At 41.8% G+C, this 25,326-nt stretch overlaps 1 protein-coding gene across 2 annotated transcripts in view; it reads left to right on the top strand.

Moving 5' to 3' along the window:
- The window catches only part of LOC128690315 (ATP-sensitive inward rectifier potassium channel 12), a 569,607-nt gene that overhangs the window by 18,482 nt on the left and 525,799 nt on the right, over positions 1–25,326 (top strand). The gene's annotated exons all lie outside the window — the stretch shown is intronic.

Here is a 25,326-nt window from a genome sequence, read left to right as displayed (position 1 = left end):
AGGGAAGTACTACCGTCCTGCCAGATGACTGTGAAACAGAAACCTGTAACTGTTTTGCATGATGGTAGGATTGCTGGTTTCTTTTTCTGTCTCATAAACACGCTAGATAACAGGGATATCTTGCTACTCCTACTTACACTTTGGTCATACTTCACAGACATGCACATGCATATATATATATACATCTAGGTTTTTCTCCTTTTTCTAAATAGCTCTTGTTCTATTTTATTTCTTCTATTGTCCATGGGGAAGTGGAAAAGAATCTTTCCTCCGTAAGCCATGCGTGTCGTATGAGGCGACTAAAATGCCGGGAGCAATGGGCTAGTAACCCCTTCTCCTGTAGACATTTACTAAAAAAGAGAAGAAGAAAAACTTGATAAAACTGGGATGCTTGAATGTGCGTGGATGTAGTGCGGATGACAAGAAACAGATGATTGCTGATGTTATGAATGAAAAGAAGTTGGATGTCCTGGCCCTAAGCGAAACAAAGCTGAAGGGGGTAGGGGAGTTTCGGTGGGGGGAAATAAATGGGATTAAATCTGGAGTATCTGAGAGAGTTAGAGCAAAGGAAGGGGTAGCAGTAATATTGAAGGATCAGTTATGGAAGGAGAAAAGAGAATATGAATGTGTAAATTCAAGAATTATGTGGATTAAAGAAAAGGTTGGATGCGAAAAGTGGGTCATAATAAGCGTGTATGCACCTGGAGAAGAGAGGAATGTAGAGGAGAGAGAGAGATTTTGGGAGATGTTAAGTGAATGTATAGGAGCCTTTGAACCAAGTGAGAGAGTAATTGTGGTAGGAGACCTGAATGCTAAAGTAGGAGAAACTTTTAGAGAGGGTGTGGTAGGTAAGTTTGGGGTGCCAGGTGTAAATGATAATGGAAGCCCTTTGATTGAACTTTGTATAGAAAAGGGTTTAGTTATAGGTAATACATATTTTAAGAAAAAGAGGATAAATAAGTATACAAGATATGATGTAGGGCGAAATGACAGTAGTTTGTTGGATTATGTATTGGTAGATAAAAGACTGTTGTGTAGACTTCAGGATGTACATGTTTATAGAGGGGCCACAGATATATCAGATCACTTTCTAGTTGTAGCTACACTGAGAATAAAAGGTAGATGGGATACAAGGAGAATAGAAGCATCAAGGAAGAGAGAGGTGAAGGTTTATAAACTAAAAGAGGAGGCAGTTAGGGTAAGATATAAACAGCTATTGGAGGATAGATGGGCTATTGAGAGCATAGGCAATGGGGTCGAAGAGGTATGGGGTAGGTTTAAAAATGTAGTGCTCAGCAGAAGTTTGTGGTTACAGGAAAGTGGGTGCGGGAGGGAAGAGGAGCGATTGGTGGAATGATAATGTAAAGAGAGTAGTAAGGGAGAAAAAGTTAGCATATGAGAAGTTTTTACAAAGTAGAAGTGATGCAAGGAGGGAAGAGTATATGGAGAAAAAGAGAGAGGTTAAGAGAGTGGTGAAGCAATGTAAAAAGAGAGCAAATGAGAGAGTGGGTGAGATGTTATCAACAAATTTTGTTGAAAATAAGAAAAAGTTTTGGAGTGAAATTAACAAGTTAAGAAAGCCTAGAGAACAAATGGATTTGTCAGTTAAAAATAGGAGAGGAGAGTTATTAAATGGAGAGTTAGAGGTATTGGGAAGATGGAATATTTTGAGGAATTGTTAAATGTTGATGAAGATAGGGAAGCTGTGATTTCGTGTATAGGGCAAGGAGGAATAACATCTTGTAGGAGTGAGGAAGAGCCAGTTGTGAGTGTGAGGGAAGTTCGTGAGGCAGTAGGTAAAATGAAAAAGGGTAAGGCAGCCGGGATTGATGGAATAAAGATAGAAATGTTAAAAGCAGGTGGGGATATAGTTTTGGAGTGGTTGGTGCAATTATTTAATAAATGTATGGAAGAGGGTAAGGTACCTAGGGATTGGCAGAGAGCATGCATAGTTCCTTTGTATAAAGGCAAAGGGGACAAAAGAGAGTGCAAAAATTATAGGGGGATAAGTCTGTTGAGTATACCTGGTAAAGTGTATGGTAGAGTTATTATTGAAAGAATTAAGAGTAAGACGGAGAATAGAATGGCAGATGAACAAAGAGGCTTTAGGAAAGGTAGGGGGTGTGTGGACCAGGTGTTTACAGTGAAACATATAAGTGAACAGTATTTAGATAAGGCTAAAGAGGTCTTTGTGCCATTTATGGATTTGGAAAAGGCGTATGGCAGGGTGGATAGGGGGGCAATGTGGCAGATGTTGCAGGTGTATGGTGTAGGAGGTAGGTTACTGAAAGCAATGAAGAGCTTTTACGAGGATAGTGAGGCTCAAGTTAGAGTATGTAGGAAAGAGGGAAATTATTTCCCAGTAAAAGTAGGCCTTAGACAAGGATGTGTGATGTCACCGTGGTTGTTTAATATATTTATAGATGGGGTTGTAAGAGAAGTAAATGCGAGGGTCTTGGCAAGAGGCGTTGAGTTAAAAGATAAAGAATCACACATAAAGTGGGAGTTGTCACAGTTGCTCTTTGCTGATGACACTGTGCTCTTGGGAGAGTCTGAAGAGAAGCTGCAGAGATTGGTGGATGAATTTGGTAGGGTGTGTAAAAGAAGAAAATTAAAAGTGAATACAGGAAAGAGTAAGGCAATGAGGATAACAAAAAGATTAGGTGATGAAAGATTGGAAATCAGATTGGAGGGAGAGAGTATGGAGGAGGTGAATGTATTCAGATATTTGGGAGTGGACGTGTCAGCGGATGGGTCTATGAAAGATGAGGTGAATCACAGAATTGATGAGGGGAAAAGGGTGAGTGGTGCACTTAGGAGTCTGTGGAGACAAAGAACTTTGTCCTTGGAGGCAAAGAGGGGAATGTATGAGAGTATAGTTTTACCAACGCTCTTATATGGGTGTGAAGCATGGGTGATGAATGTTGCAGCGAGGAGAAGGCTGGAGGCAGTGGAGATGTCATGTCTGAGGGCAATGTGTGGTGTGAATAAAATGCAGAGAATTCGTAGTTTGGAAGTTAGGAGGAGGTACGGGATTACCAAAACTGTTGTCCAGAGGGCTGAGGAAGGGTTGTTGAGGTGGTTCGGACATGTAGAGAGAATGGAGCGAAGCAGAGTGACTTCAAGAGTGTATCAGTCTGTAGTGGAAGGAAGGCGGGGTAGGGGTCGGCCTAGGAAAGGTTGGAGGGAGGGGGTAAAGGAGGTTTTGTGTGCGAGGGGCTTGGACTTCCAGCAGGCATGCGTGAGCGTGTTTGATAGTGAATGGAGACAAATGGTTTTTAATACTTGACGTGCTGTTGGAGTGTGAGCAAAGTAACATTTATGAAGGGATTCAGGGAAACCGGCAGGCCGGACTTGAGTCCTGGAGATGGGAAGTACAGTGCCTGCACTCTGAAGGAGGGGTGTTAATGTTGCAGTTTAAAAACTGTAGTGTAAAGCACCCTTCTGGCAAGACAGTGATGGAGTGAATGATGGTGAAAGTTTTCTTTTTCGGGCCACCTTGCCTTGGTGGGAATCGGCCAGTGTGATAATAATAATAATTATATATATATATATATATATATATATATATATATATATATATATATATATATATATATATATATATATATATATATATATATATATATATATATATATATATATAAGATCACAGTAAACAGATGATATTACAATATACAGAACAACCACAGTAAAAAATAGTGAACTTCCAAACCTTTTCGTGATTTCTTATCTCTGTGATATCTTTCTCTTGAAAATATAAACGAGGAAATTCAAAAAGTGTGACAGGACGGTGCTAGACGCTGAGATGTTGCAGCAAGTGACACATTACGGTGCTAGACGCTGATATACTGCAGCAAGTGACAGGACGGTGCTAGACGCTGAGATGTTGCAGCAAGTGACACAGGGCGGTGCTAGACGCTGAGATGTTGTAGCAAGTGACACATTACGGTGCTAGACGCTGAGATGTTGTAGCAAGTGACACAGGACGGTGCTAGACGCTGAGATGCTGCAGCAAGTGACACAGGACGGTGCTAGACGCTGAGATGCTGCAGCAAGTGACACAGGACGGTGCTAGACGCTGAAATGTTGTAGCAATGACAGGACAGTGCTAGACGCTGAGATGTTGCAGCAAGTGACACAGGACGGTGCTAGATGCTGATATGTTGTAGCAATTGACACAGGACGGTACTAGACGCTGAGATGCTGCAGTAAGTGACGGCGATTAGGTGCCTAGAAGCCTCGCTAATCGCCGTCACCGACACAATAGAACGTAACACTGGAAACCACAAAATTTAAAAAATATTAGCATACATGATACTTAAGCAGGGTAAGCAGCACCAACCCAACAACACAGGAGTCACATGATCTCATCATCTACCCGTCCTCATCCCAACATAGCATTCTTCAGGTCACCATGCGTCACTCACACCTCACTCTCCGCCTATATATATAATGTCTTTCTACCTCTGTATGTTAGAAGTGATTAAGGTCCCAGGACTGAAACGTTTTCTAATAAATATGTCCTAGTGTTTGCTTACGTGTCTTTCTAAACCATATACACTGATACACTCCTCACAATGTATATACACTGATACACTCCTCACAATGTATATACACTGATACACTCCTCACAATGTATATACACTGATACGCTCCTCACAGTGTATATACACTGATACACTCCTCACAGTGTGTACACCTTAGGACCATATACTAACATTTTCCTCTCATTATACAACCAACATGTGAATAATAGTCACCACTGATAGTATATACAATACTAAATTGGATTTTAATATTTAGCAGTAAATACATTATACCGAACACTGCGCCACGGGGTGAGTGCCAGCTGGTAACACTGCGCCGCGGGGTGAGTGCCAGCTGGTAGCACTGCGCCGCGGGGTGAGTGCCAGCTGGTAGCACTGCGCCGCGGGGTGAGTGCCAGCTGGTAACACTGCGCCGCGGGGTGAGTGCCAGCAGGTAAAACTGCGCCGCAGGATGAATGATATATGGTAACACTGCGGCGGGGAGTGAGTGCCAGCTGGTAACACTGCGCCGCGAGGTGAGTGCCAGCTGGTAACACTGCACCGCAGGTTCGTCTTCTGATTATATTTAGCTTCAGTTTGTGATCCTGGCGCTGCTCTTAATGTCAGCCTCTTGTTATGTATTTAATGTCCCAAGTAACCGAGCTGTACAGTAGAATGTGTATGCCCGTATATTACATATTATCCTCTGTTCCTATAATACTCAATCTTCTCTCACTGGGCACTGGAGTGCCTGGGGCACTGGAGTGCCTGGGGCACTGGAGTGCCTGGGGCACTGGACATCTCTTGCCTCCCACCTCATTCTTAGTAACAAAGTTCATCTGAGTGAAACTGCTGGGACCTCTTACTCATTCTTGCAATATTGCAAGTTCCTGATGATGTGTTGATTGCAACTCAAAAGTCCTATCGTTCATCTCCCCCTTTGATTGTTAAGCATTTATATATATATATATATATATATATATATATATATATATATATATATATATATATATATATATATGGTTTAGAAAGACACGTAAGCAAACACTATAACATATTTATTAGGAAACGTTTCGGTCCTGGGACCTTGATCAAGGTCCCAGGACCGAAACGTTTCCTAATAAATATGTTATAGTGTTTGCTTACGTGTCTTTCTAAACCAACTTGTCGGTATTTATTACCAAGGTTTATACTATATATATATATATATATATATATATATATATATATATATATATATATATATATATATATATATATATATATATATCTCAACTTGTTGGTTCTGTGGAACATTTATGTGCGCGATGTTTTCTCAAGACGTAAACAAAGAGTTCGGAGGAAGACGTCAGCATCTGAGGCAACCATTGGAAGGTTCCTCCTTCCTTCGACACTTTAAAATATTACAACTTATACTGTACTATATTCTTTCTTCTTTATTTTTCACCCTATGTCATTTCCTTCTTAACAAAATCAATAAATGGTCGCTGCTTCTTTTGCGTCACTGTTGCTACACAGACGCAACGTTATATTGACGCTACGTTATACTAACGCATCGTTATATTTCTATCTCGTTGGGAAATTTTTATGGCGTTGAAATTGCACTGATATGAATTATCGATAGGAACAGCATGTGAATGTTGGAGGTGTGTGAACACAACTGTGAGGAACACCTGGTGAATGTTGGAGGTGTGTGAACACAACTGTGAGGAACACCTGGTGAATGTTGGAGGTGTGTGAATACAGCTGTGAGGAACACCAGGTAATGTTGGAGATGTGTGTGAACACAGTAGTGAGGAACACCTGGTGAATGTTGGAGGTGTGTGTGAACACAGCTGTGAGGAACAGCAGGTGAATGTTGGAGGTGTGTGTGAACACAGCTGTGAGGAACAGCAGGTGAATGTTGGAGGTGTGTGAACACAGCTGTGAGGAACACCTGGTGAATGTTGGAGGTGCGTGAACACAGCTGTGAGGAACACCAGGTGAGTGTTGCAGGTGTGTGTGAACACAGCTGTGAGGAACACCAGGTGGATGTTGCAGGTGTGGGTGTGAACACAGCAGGAACTGAAAGAAGCCCTTTTCAGGTGCCTTAAGTATTCTATTGAGAGGGAGCATGGACACAGGGGTCATCCCACAGTCACTAAAACAACAGACATAAGCCACTCCACAAAGGTGACAGTAAAGCAATTGCAAAGAATTACAGACCGACAGCACAAACGTCCCACGTCATAATAATCTTTGAAAGGGTTCTAAGAAGCAAGATCGCCATCTACTTGGATACCCAACAACTGCACAACCCAGGGCAGCATGGGAGAGATGGTCAATCCTGCTTATCCCAACTACTGGACCACTATGACATCGTCTTGAATTCTCTGGAGGATAAATAGAATGTAGATGTAGTATACACAGACTTTGTGGAAGCTTTCGATAAGTGCTGCCATGGTGTAATAGCACACAAAATTCCTGATAAAGGAATAACAAGAAAAGTTTGTAAATACATCTTTAACTTCCTAACAAATAGAACACAAAGAGTAATGTGAACAGAAAAATCAGAGGCGCCTAGAGTGAAAAGTTCTGTTCCACAAGGCACAATACTCGTTCCCATCCTGTTCCTCCTCATATCTGACACAGAGATGTAAGCCACAGCACCGTGTCCTTCGCGAATGACACCCGAATTTGCATAACAGTGTCATCCATCGAGAACACTGTAAATCTCCAAGCGGATATCAAACAAATCTTTAAAGGGGCCACAGAAAACAATATGAAGTTCAATGAAGAGAAATTTCAATTATTCTCCTATGGAAAACTCGAGGAAATTAAAGCTGTGTGGGAGTATAAAACAAATCCCAACCACACAATAGAACGAAAAACTAATGTGAAGACCTGGGAGTAATAATGTCAGAGAATCTCATTTTCAAAGATCACAACGACGTATTTACCATATCTGCTAGTGAAATGATAGGACGGATAATGAGAACCTTCAAAACTGGAGATGACAAGCCCATGATGATTCTCTTCAAATCGCGTATTCTCTCTAGACTTGAATAACACTGTACGCTGATTGTCCCTTTCAAGGCAGGCGAAACTGCGAACCTTCAAAATATACAGAGAACTATCACTGCACATATAAGTACGATAAAGCACCTAAATTACTGGGAAAGGTTGGAATCCCTTGATTTGTACTCCCTGGAACGCAAGCGAGAAAGGTACATGATAATATATATCTGGAAAATCTTAGTGGGACTAGTCCCAATGAAAAGCAGAGGCGCCATGAGTACGCTAAGAGACAACACAGTAAGTGTCAGGGACTCAAGACTGTTCAAGTGCCTCCCCGCATACATAAGGGGGATTACCAATAGGCTCCTGGCTGCCTTCAAGAGGGAGCTGGAAAGACACCTAAAGTCAATACCTGACCAGCCGGGCTGTGGCTCCTACGTCGGTTTACGTGCGGCCAGCAGTAAAAGCCTGGTTGATCAGGCTGTGATCCACCGCGAGACCTGGTCATTGATCGGGTCGCAGGGGCGTTGACCCCAAAACATCTTCCAAGAATACTATAACAGAGTATAACAGGACAGGTCTTGAGGATATAACGCCACATATACAGAGAATATATAACTACAGCACCTACTAGTGTTTTAGAACAGTGTTCAGTTTTAACTGTCTAATTTCTGAATTTCTCTAACTATGACAATGTTTACCTCGTCATGATAACATCATGTTCAATCCTCACCCGTACCGTGATTTGTTTGCAATCGTGACATTACGATTCGGTGAGTCATGATAACACCATGATAACATCATATTTGCTGGGTTCCTTGTCATGATAACATGTTTGGTGGGTTCCTTGACATGATAACATATTTGGTGGGTTCCTTGACATGATAACATATTTGGTGGGTTTGTTACCAAGATACAATAATGTTTGGTGAGCTTTCGTGTTTTTTTTTTCAATCATACGAGGTGATAGTTTCTTACTCCTATGGTTTTAGTTTAGTATTTCTGTTCTCACTTAGTTTTTCACATGTGTGTGTGTGTGTGTGTGTGTGTGTGTGTGTGTGTGTGTGTGTGTGTGTGTGTGTGTGTGTGTGTGTGTGTGTGTGTGTGTGTGTGTGTGTGTGTGTGATGTAGACGGAGCCACCGTCCATGTAATGGCATGTCTCATATTATTAATAAATAAGACACATGTGCGATACTTTGGGAATCTTGATTGGCGAAAATTTTCGCCTGCGTAGCGGGCTTGTTCATTCGAATACAGGCGAGTGTAGCACTGGAGAGGGAGTAGATGTAATTTTTTAGGTGGTCAGTCCCTCAGCTGAGAGACTGACCACCTCATGTCAAGGCAAACCTCTTTTATACCGAATACCGGACACCACACCGGGTATGGTGGATACATCAGTCATGGTGGATACATCACACTATCATGGTAGATGCATCACACTGTCATGGTAGATACATCACCCTGTCATGGTAGATACATCACACTGTCATGGTAGATACATCACACTGTCATGGTAGATACATCACACTGTCATGGTAGATACATCACACTGTCATGGTAGATACGTCACACTGTCATGGTAGATACATCACACTGTCATGGTAGATACATCATGCTGTCATGGTAGATACGTCACACTGTCATGGTAGATACATCATACTGTCATGGTAGATACGTCACACTGTCATGGTAGATACATCATACTGTCATGGTAGATACGTCACACTGTCATGGTAGATACATCATACTGTCATGGTAGATACATCATACTGTCATTGTAGATACGTCACACTGTCATGGTAGATACATCACCCTGTCATGGTAGATACATCACACTGTCATGGTAGATACATCACACTGTCATGGTAGATACATCACACTGTCATGATAGATACATCACACTGTCATGGTAGATACATCACACTGTCATGGTAGATACATCACCCTATCATGGTAGATACATCACACTCTCATGGTAGATACATCACACTCTCATGGTAGATACATCACACTGTCATGGTAGACACGTCACACTGTCATGGTAGATACATCATACTGTCATGGTAGATACATCACACTGTCATGGTAGACACATCACCCTGTCATGGTAGACACATCACACTGTCATGGTAGATACATCACACTGTCATGGTAGATACATCACACTGTCATGGTAGATGCATCACACTGTCATGGTAGATACATCACACTGTCATGATAGATACATCACACTGTCATGATAGATACATCACACTGTCATGGTAGATACATCACACTGTCATGGTAGATACATCACACTGTCATGATAGATACATCACACTGTCATGATAGATACATCACACTGTCATGGTAGATACATCACACTGTCATGGTAGATACATCACACTGTCATGGTAGATACATCACACTGTCATGATAGATACATCACACTGTCATGGTAGATGCATCACACTGTCATGGTAGATACATCACACTGTCATGGTAGATACGTCACACTGTCATGGTAGATACATCATACTGTCATGGTAGATACATCACACTGTCATGGTAGATACATCACACTGTCATGGTAGATACATCACACTGTCATGGTAGATACATCACACTGTCATGGTAGATACGTCACACTGTCATGGTAGATACATCACACTGTCATGATAGATACATCACACTGTCATGGTAGATGCATCACACTGTCATGATAGATACATCACACTGTCATGGTAGATACGTCACACTGTCATGGTAGATACATCACACTGTCATGGTAGATACATCACACTGTCATGGTAGATACATCACACTGTCATGATAGATACATCACACTGTCATGGTAGATACATCACACTGTCATGATAGATACATCACACTGTCATGGTAGATACATCACACTGTCATGATAGATACATCACACTGTCATGGTAGATACGTCACACTGTCATGGTAGATACATCACACTGTCATGGTAGATACATCACACTGTCATGGTAGATGCATCACACTGTCATGGTAGATACATCACACTGTCATGGTAGATACGTCACACTGTCATGGTAGATACATCACACTGTCATGGTAGATACATCACACTGTCATGGTAGATACATCACACTGTCATGGTAGATACATCACACTGTCATGGTAGATACATCACACTGTCATGGTAGACACATCATCAGATCATCTTATAAATCATCGTGGTTGGTTGCTTAATTGGGTTTAATATCTATCGACTACACGAGGGCGAATACATAAAACTGTTTTTGAAACCTGTTCACCACCTGTCAAGAATACTATAATACCTAAATATACTCTTAGTATATATACACCGATATATATATACCTCTCCGTGTATATACTGTGTGTCTCAGTTATATACTTGGTATGCGAATAAATGGCCTGGAAAACTGACAAGTTGATAAATGAGACACTTGTGCAAGATTTGGGTAGCTCTATTCTGGAAACATTTCGCCAGCCAGTGACTTCTTCAGTCCAATGTAGTTTTGAGTCAAGGAGCATCACGTCTCAGTGAGACGTTTATCTCAGTAAAGAAGAGTATTATCTCTCAGTGAGACGTTTATCTCAGTAAAGAAGAGTATTATCTCTCAGTGAGACGTTTATCTCAGTAAAGAAGAGTATTATCTCTCAGTGAGACGTTTATCTCAGTAAAGAAGAGTATTATCTCTCAGTGAGACGTTGAGACAAGTGTGATATACTTTCAGGGCGGTTATGACATATTTACCGCTGAGGGTTGCCAACTGAATCACTCATGATATGTAGCAGTGTATAAACACGTCTGACAGTGTGGCAGTGTATAAACACGTCTGACAGTGTGGCAGTGTATAAACATATCTGACACTGTAGCAGTATATAAAAACACGTTTGTCGATGTGGCAGTGTATAACACGTCTGACAGTGTAGCAGTATATAAACACGTCTGCCAGTGTGGCAGTATATAAACACGTCTGTCGATGTGGCAGTTTATAAACACGTCTGACAGTGTAGCAATGTATAAATACGCCTATCCTTGTAGAAGAGTGTAAACATGTCTGACAGTGTAACGGTGTGTAAACACGTCTGTCAGTGTGGCAGTGTATAAACACGTCTGTCAGTATGGCAATATATCATCACGTCTGTCAGTGCAGCCGGCTTATGGTGTATTTATTACAGAGATTCAGCAAGTCATGTGTATGTGACTTCATCTGAGCTGCCTTCAGGGATTGTCTCTCCGCTAACTTTATTTGCTACATTCTTCTATTTTGTATGTTTTAGATCACCAAGCAGCAAGATATTCGGGGCTGGGGTTGAAAGGTTTTCCAGAGAGTAATCAGTTTTCAATAAATGTTCCTTGAACTGTTGGGAAGTTGCATTTGGTGGCTTATATGCAGCCACAATGACTATGTTTTGGTTCTCGATCTTTACTGTTAGAATTTCAGCTACATCGTTTGTGGTGTTCAGTAACTCTATGCAAATGAACGACTCCTTGACATACAGGCCAACCTTCCCTCCTTCTTGTTTGTTCTTTCTATCGCATCTAAAAAAGTTGTATTCTTATCCAGATGTCGGAGTGGTCTTTTGTATGGGTCTCTGTGAAGGCTACAAACATAGCATTTGACTCCTCTAGAAGTCTACTGATGAAAGGTATTTTGCTGTTGGTGGATGGCTTAAGGCCCTGTATATTCGCAAATACAAATGAAGTCGTATTGCCTGTTTGTTGGGGAGATTTTGTTGTTGGTATTAGTAGTTGTGGTTCTGGAGGGGCAGGGGGGGGCGCTGGCTGTGGGATTTTTGTAACTACAATAGTTTGTTTTATGGGGTGTGCACCTCCTGGTCCCTTTTAAAAGGTATGCAGAATTTATTTTTTTAGAAGATTGGTGAGTGGCAAATTTCAGGTTGAAAGTTTACAGGAGGTAGAAGGGCACATTCATTCGGACAGGAGATCGCGGCATTTTTAAGGGTGCTTAAAGTTGCACATCCTATTTGTTTACCCCGATATTTCATGCTTTCAGATGCCCCAAACATAGAATTTGCACTATTTTGTTTTTTGTTGGATAGAATTTATGGTAGATGCGTTCTCAATTTGTGCAGTTTCTAGAATTTCACTAGTATCTTCAGTAACCATGCCACAAACACTAGTAACTGTTTCTTGATCAGCATTGTCCTCCGAAATAAACTCTATACTACATCTGTAATAGAAGTTGTGGCTTTGTGTAACGGTAGCTGTTTGATTAGGGCTGTAGTGGTGGCTGTGGTAGAGTCTTTAGCAGAGTCTGGCTCAGCACTGGGGTTGGGGGCTGAGTTGGCTGATGTTTGGGATTCATGTATTTTTTTTTCTGTGGGTCTTTATTTAATGCCGAGTCATCTGTTGTAGTATCGAAATTTTGATTGCAAAACTTTGATCCTCTTCCTTCCTCTCATGCACTTTATATATCTTGGGTAGACTATCCAATTGTTCCTCTTCATTTTCCTGCTTGCTGTTTTTTACCCTCCACCGTAGCCCTGTGGTGAGAGGCGCGACTCTCACTGCTGGGGTCTGGGGTTCAATCCCCGGACAGCCGGCCAGCACCCCCCTCCTGAAATATGTGCAAAGCCCCATGTCCTTATTGCAGATCCAGATACACTTTGCTAGATGAATGTCATTTTTTTTTTTTTTGCCCCGTAGCTCGATTGGTAGTACACTCAGCCCACACACTGAGGTCCCTGGTTCGATCCCTGGTATGGGTGCAAACATTAGAACGTGTTTCCTTAAGACTCCTTCTGTCCTTGTTTACCTATAAGTAAAATAGGCACCTGGGTGTTAGTCGATTTGTCTGGGTCGCATCCTGAGACAAAATTGACCTAATATGGCCGAAAAACTCTGCATAACAGAAGGCTTTTTATATACTGAGTGACTTGACTGACTTACTGAATGACTTGACTGACTTACTTTGTGACTTGATGGACTTACTGAATAACTTGACTGAGTTACTGAGTGACGTGACTGACTTACTGAGTGACTTGACTGACTGACTAAACAACTTAAAGTTAGACACCCCAGTACAACCATCAACTTCAGTACCAGAACCTCTACCATCCACCTCAGCCCAGTAGGACCACAACATAACTCTCCACTCTCTTCACAATCATCCACAAACACCAGCATCCACAATTTAAGGTAAGAAATACTATTAGATCTGTTACATTTGTAGTCTTAAGCAGTAAAAACAACATAATACATCACAACAATAAACTACAACTACATATTCACTTTTATTTTGTAAGATGCGGAGGCCTAAAAAAAAGTTATTTGGCTTCTTGGGGGCTCCTAGGAACATAACCCTATTTTTCCCATGAGTTCTTCAGTTCATCTAACACGATTTTACCTAACACGGCATTTTCAGGAACGTAACTTCCGTGCTAAATAAGTAAGTTTATTCAGGTATACACAAATACAGTTACATAGAATTATCATACATATCAGCATATGTGTAGGCCTATATACTTTGTACATGTACTTGCAGACATAAGGATTTTTATTATTATCGCACATGAGATATGGTGTGGCAGTGTATAAACGTCGGACAATGTGGCAGTGTATAAACACGTCTGACAGTGTGGCAGTGTATAAACACGTCTGACAGTGTGGCAGTGTATAAACACGTCTGACAGTGTGGCGGTGTATAAACATGTCTGACAGTGTGGCAGTGTATAAACACGTCTGACAGTGTAACAAATCTTAAATGAGTTTGAATATTTCAGGTATAAAGTGACTCCACAATGGAATGAATTATTTTTTCTGTCCGTCTTCCATTATTTCGAAATGATTTCCGCTCGTTTACAGTTTTTTCTTCTCTGATATTTTGCTCTTATTATTTTTAATTAGTTCCTTGATGGTGTTTTCCCTGGCGACCGCCTGATCAATCATGCTATTGCTGTCCACGTCTCGCAGGACTACACAGAGTTATCACGACACACAAAACTTTGCTATTGTTGTTGTTGCTGGCGTCCCTGGCTATTGTTGCTGCTGGGATCCCTGACTATTGTTGTTGCTGGGGTCCCTGACTATTGTTGTTGCTGGGTCCCTGGCCGTTGTCTTCCTTCAATGTTAGATATATTTCATTATCGGAGATCATGACTCAGTAATGAGTTATACGTACATTAATTTTTTGGTTAATGAAATATCTGCGAGTTGGTTGATTAATGGAGTTTCAAGCCTATCGACTACACTACTATCATTAAGGCCACAATGCGATCTTTTCACCACCAGACAATACCTTAATCGCTAACGTAGGGACGAAAACATACTCTAACCAGATATACACTGAGAGAAATACACCTCTTGGTGTATAATAATAATAATACTCTCAAGGTTAAGTATGTTTGACCTACTTATGTATGTGGTATGTGTGTAAAGCTTTAAATAACATTATATATATATATATATATATATATATATATATATATATATATATATATATATATATATATATATATATATATATATATATATATATATATATATATATATATTGAATGATAGTACCATAAAATTAACCCCATCATCAGGTTATATTGACTAGGTTTCACCATCACTTCTCTTGGTTCACCTTCCGCCGACTCTGGTAATTATATATATGTATTAATATTGGTAGAATTACCGACAATGTGTTAAGTAAATGGGCACAAATGCAACTGATGTGGCATTTAATTGTGGCAACGTTTCGCTCTCCAGGAGCTTTGTCAAGCCGTTACAAACAGTACATGGACACAGAGGGTATATACAGGATCAGAGTGAGGTGCAATGCTAGTGGTAGTAGTAGTAGTAGTAGTAGTACTACTACTACTACTACTACTACTACTACTACAACTTATATATATACTATTACTACTACTACTACAACTTACGTCGCCTCTGATCCTGTATATACCCTCTGTGTCCGTGTACTGTTTGTAACGGCTTGACAAAGCTCCTGGAGAGCGAAACGTTGCCACAATTAAATGTCACATTAGTTGCGCTTGTGTCCTTTTACTTAACAATGATATATATATATATATATAATTTTCTGCAGTAATTTACATGAGTATTTTTTTTGTTTTGTTTTTGCTGGTCCTGGGATTATTTCTTTTTTATTTTTATTTTTATGGTTAGTTAGGCTAGGTTACGTTTGGTTCGGTTAAGTTAACTTACGTCAGGCTAAGTTAACGCACATTAGGCTAGGTTAACGCACGTTAGACTAGGTTAGGCTAGGTTAACCTACATTAGGCTAGGTTAACCTACGTTAGGTTAGGTAACCTACGTTAGGCTAGGTTAACCTACGTTAGGTTAGGTAACCTACGTTAGGCTAGGTTAACCTACGTTAGGTTAGGTAACCTACGTTAGGTTAGTATTACGAACACAAGTGGTAGTTTCTAATAGCCTATTGCACCTGGTGGAAACTAAGCCAGCAAACACAGAACTCAGCAAGGTAGAGCCATGGTAAGGTGAACAAACGGGGGTAGATCTATTTACCCATGTATTCCTCCTTCCTTATGTTCACCAATATATATACACTGTGTACAATAGAAATGTTGAGAGAAGTCAGATTGAAATCATACAGTTCAGACCCAAAGCATGAGTTGTCACGACCAGAGTCTGGGAAGTCTGTCACTCAGCCAGGTGGACTGAAGTTACGTCACCTTGGCTAAAGTAGCCGGCTTCTACTTGCTTAGAGGACTGAACTGGACAATAAGCGCAAGTGGAGGCCCCAGAACTGCTACACTCTGAATTGCTAGTTCAGTGGTCGAGAGGTTATGCCAAATGGTTGTGTGACCGAATAAAATGTAAATAATCGCCGCACGTCACAGCTAGATTAAGTTACATTAGGCTACGCTAAGTTACGTTAGGCTAGGTAAGGTTACGTTAAACTGGGTTAACTCACGTTTGGCTACTGATATATAAATGGTTCAGGAAACTGACAAGTTGATGAATGAGATATTTGTGCAACACTTGAGCAGTTTTTTATGAAAACGTTTTACCAGCCAGTATATTCCTCAGTCCAATGCAGAGAAGAATGGTGGAAGATGAGAAATTTGAGATAATCAGTCCTACAGTCTGGAGCAGATGTGATAAGTCCATCAGTAGACTGATAGAATAATCACAGGAAGCCACAGGGTAGCGAAACGTTTCCATAATAATGCTCCATGTTAAGCTAGGCTAGGATCACTCTTCTTCAAAGACCTACCCACTTATACCTGGAGAGGGTTCCGGTGATCAAAGCCCTCGCGGCCCGGTCCGTGACCAAGCCTCGTGGTGAATCAGGGCCTGATCAACCAGTGTTACTGTTAGCCGCATGTAAACCGACGTACGAACAACAACCCGGCTGGTCAGGTACTGACTTTAGGTGCCTGTCCAGCGCCTTCTTGAAGACAGCTAGGGGTTTATTGGTAATCCCCCTTATGTACGCTGAGAGGCAGTTGAACAGTCGCGGGCCCCTGACACTTACTGTGTTGTCTCTTAGCGTACTCGTGACACCCCAGCTTTTCATTGGAGGGATGTTGCACCGTCTGCCGAGTCTTTTGCTTTCGTAGGGAGTGATTTCCGTGTACAAATTTGGTACTAATCCCCTCTAGAATTTTCTTGCCTACCTTCCAGGGAATACAGGTCAAGGAACTTCAACCGTTCCCAGTAATTTAGGTGTTTTATCTGTACATTCTCCAGGTCAGCATTTCACCTGCCTTGAAAGGCGCTGTTAATGTACAGTAATATTCCAGCTTAGAACAAGCGATCTGAAGTATAGGGAAATATTAAAGTATGATACTGAATAAGACACATGCACAACACTTTGGTATATCTTTATACACAAAGAGACACACCACGCCTGGGACATGGGTGTTAATCAAGTTCGATCCAGGGAACGTAAATGTAGATGAATGAGGCACATGTGTTACAGTTGAATATCCTTTTTGTGCAAACCTGTCACCATCCAGCGGCTCCATCAGTCTAATGCAGAGAAAAACGGTGGAAGATGTGAGGGAGTGTGAGGTGATCAGTCCCTAAGCCTGAAGTTGATGTATTAAGTCTATCAGTCTTGAGAAAAGTACAGCATATGCTGGGAGAAGTGTCTTATATACCGCAGACAGGTAAGTTGAAGCAGCAGGAGGTGGAGTCACTAGTATACGTAGGTCATGACTGTAGGTTAAGTGTTGAAGAATTCCTTGTATCAAGATCCCAAGATGTTGCTGTGTCTGACGAATGTGATGTAAATGGTTTAGAAAACTGACAAGTTGAAATAAGACACTTGTGCAATTTATCCAAATGTTGCAATAGTGTCTTATTTTCCAACTTGTTGGTTTTCTAGGCCATTTACAGCATATCAAGACTGATGGACTGAACAGGTCGGTTCCAGACTCAGGGACTGATCACCTTAAAGTCCTTCACATCTTCCATCTTTTTTCCCTGGATCGAATTTGATCGCCCCACTTTTTCCGTCGCGGTGCGTCTATTAGTGTATATACAAAAAGGTCACATTATTCCCTATATACAGAGAGGTCACGTTACTTCCCTATATACAAAGAGGTCACATTATTTCCCTATACACAAAGAGGTCACGTTATTTAATACTGAACGTATTAAAGTAGTCTTCACGGGATTTAAATCATAACAAACTAGTCAACATGTCCATTAGTGAGGGATTTTTTTCTCTCAGTGTGGATTTTCTCTCAGTGTGGATTTTCTCTCAGTGTGGATTTTTTTTTATTAGTGAGAAGTTTTATCTCAGTGACGACTGTATCTCTCAGTGAGGAGTTTTATATCTCAGAGATGAGTATTTTTTCTCAGTGAGGAGTTGAGACAAATGTGATGCATTCTGAAGGCGGTTATGATGCATATTGACCACTGAGTACACACAAACCTGCACATATTGACCGCTGAGTACACACAAACCTGCACATATTGACCGCTGAGTACACACAAACCTGCACATATTGACCACTGAGTACACACAAACCTGCACATATTGACCGCTGAGTACACACAAACCTGCACATATTGACCGCTGAGTACACACAAACATGCACATATTGACCGCTGAGTACACACAAACATGCACATATTGACCGCTGAGTACACACAAACCTGCACATATTGACCACTGAGTACACACAAACCTGCACATATTGACCGCTGAGTACACACAAACATGCACATATTGACCGCTGAGTACACACAAACCTCCACATATTGACCGCTGAGTACACACAACCCTGCACATATTGACCGCTGAGTACACACAAGCATGCACATATTGACCTCTGAGTACACACAAACCTGCACATATTGACCGCTGAGTACACACAAACCTGCACATATTGACCACTGAGTACACACAAACCTGCACATATTGACCGCTGAGTACACACAAACCTGCACATATTGACCGCTGAGTACACACAAACCTGCACATATTGACCACTGAGTACACACAAACCTGCACATATTGACCGCTGAGTACACACAAACCTCCACATATTGACCGGTGAGTACACACAAACCTGCACATATTGACCGCTGAGTACACACAAACCTGCACATATTGACCGCTGAGTACACACAAACCTGCACATATTGACCACTGAGTACACACAAACCTGCACATATTGACCGCTGAGTACACACAAACCTGCACATATTGACCACTGAGTACACACAAACCTGCACATATTGACCGCTGAGTACACACAAACATGCACATATTGACCGCTGAGTACACACAAACCTCCACATATTGACCGCTGAGTACACACAACCCTGCACATATTGACCGCTGAGTACACACAAGCATGCACATATTGACCTCTGAGTACACACAAACCTGCACATATTGACCGCTGAGTACACACAAACCTGCACATATTGACCACTGAGTACACACAAACCTGCACATATTGACCGCTGAGTACACACAAACCTGCACATATTGACCGCTGAGTACACACAAACCTCCACATATTGACCGCTGAGTACACACAAACCTGCACATATTGACCGCTGAGTACACACAAACCTCCACATATTGACCGCTGAGTACACACAAACCTCCACATATTGACCGCTGAGTACACACAAACCTCCACATATTGACCGCTGAGTACACACAAACCTCCACATATTGACCGCTGAGTACACACAAACCTCCACATATTGACCGCTGAGTACACACAAACCTGCACATATTGACCGCTGAGTACACACAAACCTGCACATATTAACCGCTGAGTACACACAAACCTCCACATATTGACCGCTGAGTACACACAAACCTCCACATATTGACCACTGAGTACACACAAACCTGCACATATTAACCGCTGAGTACACACAAACCTCCACATATTGACCGCTGAGTACACACAAACCTGCACATATTAACCGCTGAGTACACACAAACCTCCACATATTGACCGCTGAGTACACATAAACCTGCACATAGCAGAGAGAAACTTATGACAACGTTTCGGTCCTACTTGGACCATTAGTCCCACAAGGACTGTTGAATCACTTACACTGTTAGACATGTTAACATAATGTATCTCCTCCATGTGATAACATACAACATGACTGGCAGTGTATCTCCTCCATGTGATAACATACAACATGACTGGCAGTGTATCTCCTCCATGTGATAACATACAACATGACTGGCAGTGTATCTCCTCCATGTGATAACATACAACATGACTGGCAGTGTATCTCCTCCATGTGATAACATACAACATGACTGGCAGTGTATCTCCTCCATGTGATAACATGCAACATGACTGGCAGTGTATCTCCTCCATGTGATAACATACAACATGACTGGCAGTGTATCTCCTCCATGTGATAACATACAACATGACTGCCAGTGTATCTCCTCCATGTGATAACATACAACATGACTGGCAGTGTATCTCCTCCATGTGATAACATACAACATGACTGACAGTGTATCTCCTCCATGTGATAACATACAACATGACTAGCAGTGTATCTCCTCCATGTGATAACATACAACATGACTGGCAGTGTATCTCCTCCATGTGATAACATACAACATGACTGGCAGTGTATCTCCTCCATGTGATAACATACAACATGACTGGCAGTGTATCTCCTCCATGTGATAACATACAACATGACTAGCAGTGTATCTCGTCCATGTGATAACATACAACATGACTGGCAGTGTATCTCCTCCATGTGATAACATACAACATGACTGGCAGTGTATCTCCTCCATGTGATAACATACAACATGACTGGCAGTGTATCTCCTCCATGTGATAACATGCAACATGACTGGCAGTGTATCTCCTCCATGTGATAACATACAACATGACTGGCAGTGTATCTCCTCCATGTGATAACATACAACATGACTGCCAGTGTATCTCCTCCATGTGATAACATACAACATGACTGGCAGTGTATCTCCTCCATGTGATAACATACAACATGACTGGCAGTGTATCTCCTCCATGTGATAACATACAACATGACTAGCAGTGTATCTCCTCCATGTGATAACATACAACATGACTGGCAGTGTATCTCCTCCATGTGATAACATACAACATGACTAGCAGTGTATCTCCTCCATGTGATAACATACAACATGACTGGCAGTGTATCTCCTCCATGTGATAACATACAACATGACTGGCAGTGTATCTCCTCCATGTGATAACATACAACATGACTGGCAGTGTATCTCCTCCATGTGATAACATACAACATGACTAGCAGTGTATCTCCTCCATGTGATAACATACAACATGACTGGCAGTGTATCTCCTCCATGTGATAACATACAACAAGACTGGCAGTGTATCTCCTCCATGTGATAACATACAACATAATGCCAGGTTAATGACCTACTTCCCTGCCCACACTTTAAATCATTTAAGGTTTATCTTCTGACTAGTGCATCATGGAGTTAAACTCTTCTCCAGGCTGAGGGACTGACTACCTCAAATACTTTTTCTCCAAGGTTGATGGACTGATTACATCATCTTTACTTCGATACTACACCAGCTGCCTCTGTATTTGACTGAAGAAGGCTACTGTGAAGACGAAACGTTTCAACAGTAAAGATACCCAACTGTTGCACATGTCTTACTCATCAGAGCGAAACATGACTTGGTAAAGCTCTAAACAGAGCTAGACATGACTAAAGCTCTATACAGAGTGTAGTATGACATAATGAAGCTCTACACAGAGCGAAGCATGACATGATGAAGCTCTACATAGAGCGAAGCGTGACATGATGAAGCTCTACACAGAGGGAAGCATGACATGATGAAGCTCTACATAGAGCGAAGCGTGACATGATGAAGCTCTACATAGAGCGAAGCGTGACATGATGAAGCTCTACATAGAGCGAAGCGTGACATGATGAAGCTCTACACAGAGGGAAGCGTGACATGATGAAGCTCTACATAGAGCGAAGCGTGACATGATGAAGCTCTACACAGAGCGAAGCGTGACATGATGAAGCTCTACACAGAGGGAAGCGTGACATGATGAAGCTCTACATAGAGCGAAGCGTGACATGATGAAGCTCTACCTAGAGCGAAGCGTGACATGATGAAGCTCTACATAGAGCGAAGCGTGACATGATGAAGCTCTACACAGAGGGAACCATGACATGATGAAGCTCTACATAGAGCGAAGCGTGACATGATGAAGCTCTACACAGAGGGAAGCATGACATGATGAAGCTCTACACAGAGCTAAGCGTGACATGATGCTGATAAAAACATGACATGATAAAGCTTCACGCAGAGCGAAACGTGACATGAGAAAACTCTAAACAGGGCGAAACGTTGTCCTAGCTGGTGTGTTTATCTACAGGTGTGTCGCAGCGCGGCGTCACCCGAGCAAGACAAGTTATGGTAATTCTGGACGAACACAGACACAACATAAACACAGGAATTATTATATAAATGGTTTAAAAACCCGACAAGTTGATGAATGAAACACCTGTGCAACACTTGGGTATCTTTATTGTGGAAACGTTTCGCCAACCAGTGGCTTCTTCAGTCCAATACAGAGGAGAACGGTGGAAGAGGAGGAGGAGGAGTTGGATGTAATTAGTCCCTCATCAATTGATTACATCGACATCAACTCCAGGCTGAGAGACTGATTACTCCAAACTACTCCTCCTTTTTCACCGTGCTGGACTGATGAAGCCACTGGCTGGCGAAACGTTTCCATAATAAAGATGCCTAAGCGTTGCACAGCTTTTGATCAACGAGGTTGTGGTGTATACGTTGGTCTACGAGCGGCGCGTATACTAACAGCCTGATTGATCAGGCCAGCAACCAGGAGGTCTGCGGGGACCAGGCCGGGCGAGCACTGACCTCCGGAAGTGACTCCAGGTAAGCTCTTAGCCTTCCCTCCTTCAAGAAATGAGTGTGTTACGCAAGACACTCTCGGTGTATATATATTAATTAAAGCCTCTTGATCAGACGAGGTTTGTTAAGGTTGAACGTAACTGACTCACCATTAGTTAAATCGAATTTACGTAACTTCTCAATATATACACCGGGAGATGTAGGACTATTAATGTATATACACCGAGAGGTGTAGGACTATTAATGTATATACACCGAGAGGTGTAGGACTATTAATGTATATACACCGAGAGGTGTAGGACTGTTAATGTATATACACCGAGAGGTGTAGGACTATTAATGTATATACACCGAGAGGTGTAGGACTGTTAATGTATATACACCGAGAGGTGTAGGACTATTAATGTATATACACCGAGAGGTGTAGGACTATTAATGTATATACACCGAGAGGTGTAGGACTATTAAGGGAGGTTTTAGGATTTTCGTTCAAATTCTTTATTTTTCAACCGATTTCTTTTATTTTTCGTGTACGTTTAGAAGTGCATATGTAAATGAATAAACCCTGTTGATAAAAGGTACAATCAGCGTCAGTGGTAGCGAATGAATCTTGATCGAAGGAACCGGTGTTGCCTTCCTTTTCTGATCAAACCTTAATACTTTCCATCCCCGAGGCGCTGTAAGTATGTTAATCATCCTATTACCCCTAAGTTTCTTAATCATCGTACATCCATATGTTCCTAAAAGTTCAGTCACGTATTTTTCTCATCCCTTCCAAAACAGGACTTTGATTATGTCGATGCTGCTTGGCTATTAGACACCCCATAGCCATCCTATGGACGGTAGCGACAGATCATGAGAATCCGTAAAGGACCCGACAACTAGGCTCCATAAGGGTTAACAATGGTACATCCGGATTATTATCTACAATTTCTCTTATCTTTAATAAGCAAATTTAGGATATTTGCCTAATATGTCCGGTATCTTATTTTCTTTAATAAGATGCCATGCCACACCATATAAATTATTAGTGTCTATATCTAAATTCCTTAGTAAGTGAGCATTGAAGCGTATAGCTTCAAGACACACCCAGGGTAGGTATATTTACCTTGGAGTGTTGACACTCTTTCAGGGAGAAGAGATCGTAAATTTTCAGGTAAATGGTTGTAAACAACTAAATAAACTAGAAAAGACCGTATTTGTCTGGGAGTCATCAGAGTGGCGGCACCAAGAACCAGGTGGTTTGATGTTGTAGAGGCAGGTATACCTTACACCCCTGGTAGATGAGGTACACTTTACATCCCTGGTAGGTGAGGTACACTTTACATCCCTGGTAGGTGAGGTACACTTTACATCCCTGGTAGGTGAGGTACACTTTACATCCTTGGTAGGTAAGGTACACCTCACACATATGGCAGGTGAGGTACACCTCACACACCTGGCAAGTGAGGTACACCTCACACATCTGGCAGATGAGGTACACCTCACACACCTGGCAGGTGATGTATACGTTACACCTGGTAGGTGAGGTGCACCTTACACACCTGGTAGGTGAGGTACACCTCACGCACCTGGCAGGTGAGGTATACATTACACACCTGGCAGGTGAGGTACAACTCACACACCTGAAAGATGAGGTACAACTTACACACCTGGCAGCGGTCGCCGCACAACAGCGACCAATAATACAGTTGCTGAAGTCGTTGGAAAATACACGCTTGTTATATAAGCTGGAAACAGGTTACAAACAGATCTGTTTGTGACCTGATAAAGCCCACTATGTGGGCGAAAAGTAGTCAATAAATGACGGCAGTATACTGCATCTGAGTGTATGTTTGCTTCATGTAGGTATTTTGTGCCATTTATCTGACTCGAACATTCACCCACCCCATTAACACATTTGTGTCATAATAGACACATATGTGACTGAACTCCCAAGCTGGACTGAACTTTGCTTGGAACCCTATAACGAGATATGGTGTTGTAAAAGAATGGTATACAATACCGACAAGATGAAATTAAGAGTAGGTGCGAAGAGCACCGTAGTAGTGGAGATTCTGATGCAGAAGCAAGACGCCTGACGCTTATATAGTAGCGTCAGGTGGAAATGGGACGGGTAGCAGACGAGGGCATAGTCACTGGTAGGCGGGATTCCCCAGTGGAAGTAGGTCCTACCCAAAGAGATGGGTTAGTTGTAGTAGTAGTTGTCGTAGTCGTGAAGGTTATGTACATGTCCTCAGAATCAAGATTTTTTGATGTTGCAGTGTCTGACAAGTTGTACAAGAATGGTATACAATACCGACAAGATGAAATTAAGACACATGTGCAACATCTGGGTATCTTTATTGTAGACGTTTCGCCATCCAGTGGCTTTATAAACAGATTCAAGGACATAAAAAGGACAAAAGACGAGGTAATCACTCCCTCAGCCTTGGACTACGATGCTCT

The sequence above is a fragment of the Cherax quadricarinatus genome, chromosome 32, assembly GCF_038502225.1.
Source record: "Cherax quadricarinatus isolate ZL_2023a chromosome 32, ASM3850222v1, whole genome shotgun sequence".
Taxonomy (NCBI): Eukaryota; Metazoa; Arthropoda; class Malacostraca; order Decapoda; family Parastacidae; genus Cherax; species Cherax quadricarinatus.
Note: the sequence above shows the minus strand (reverse complement) of the source record. Positions and strands in the feature narration are given on the sequence as shown.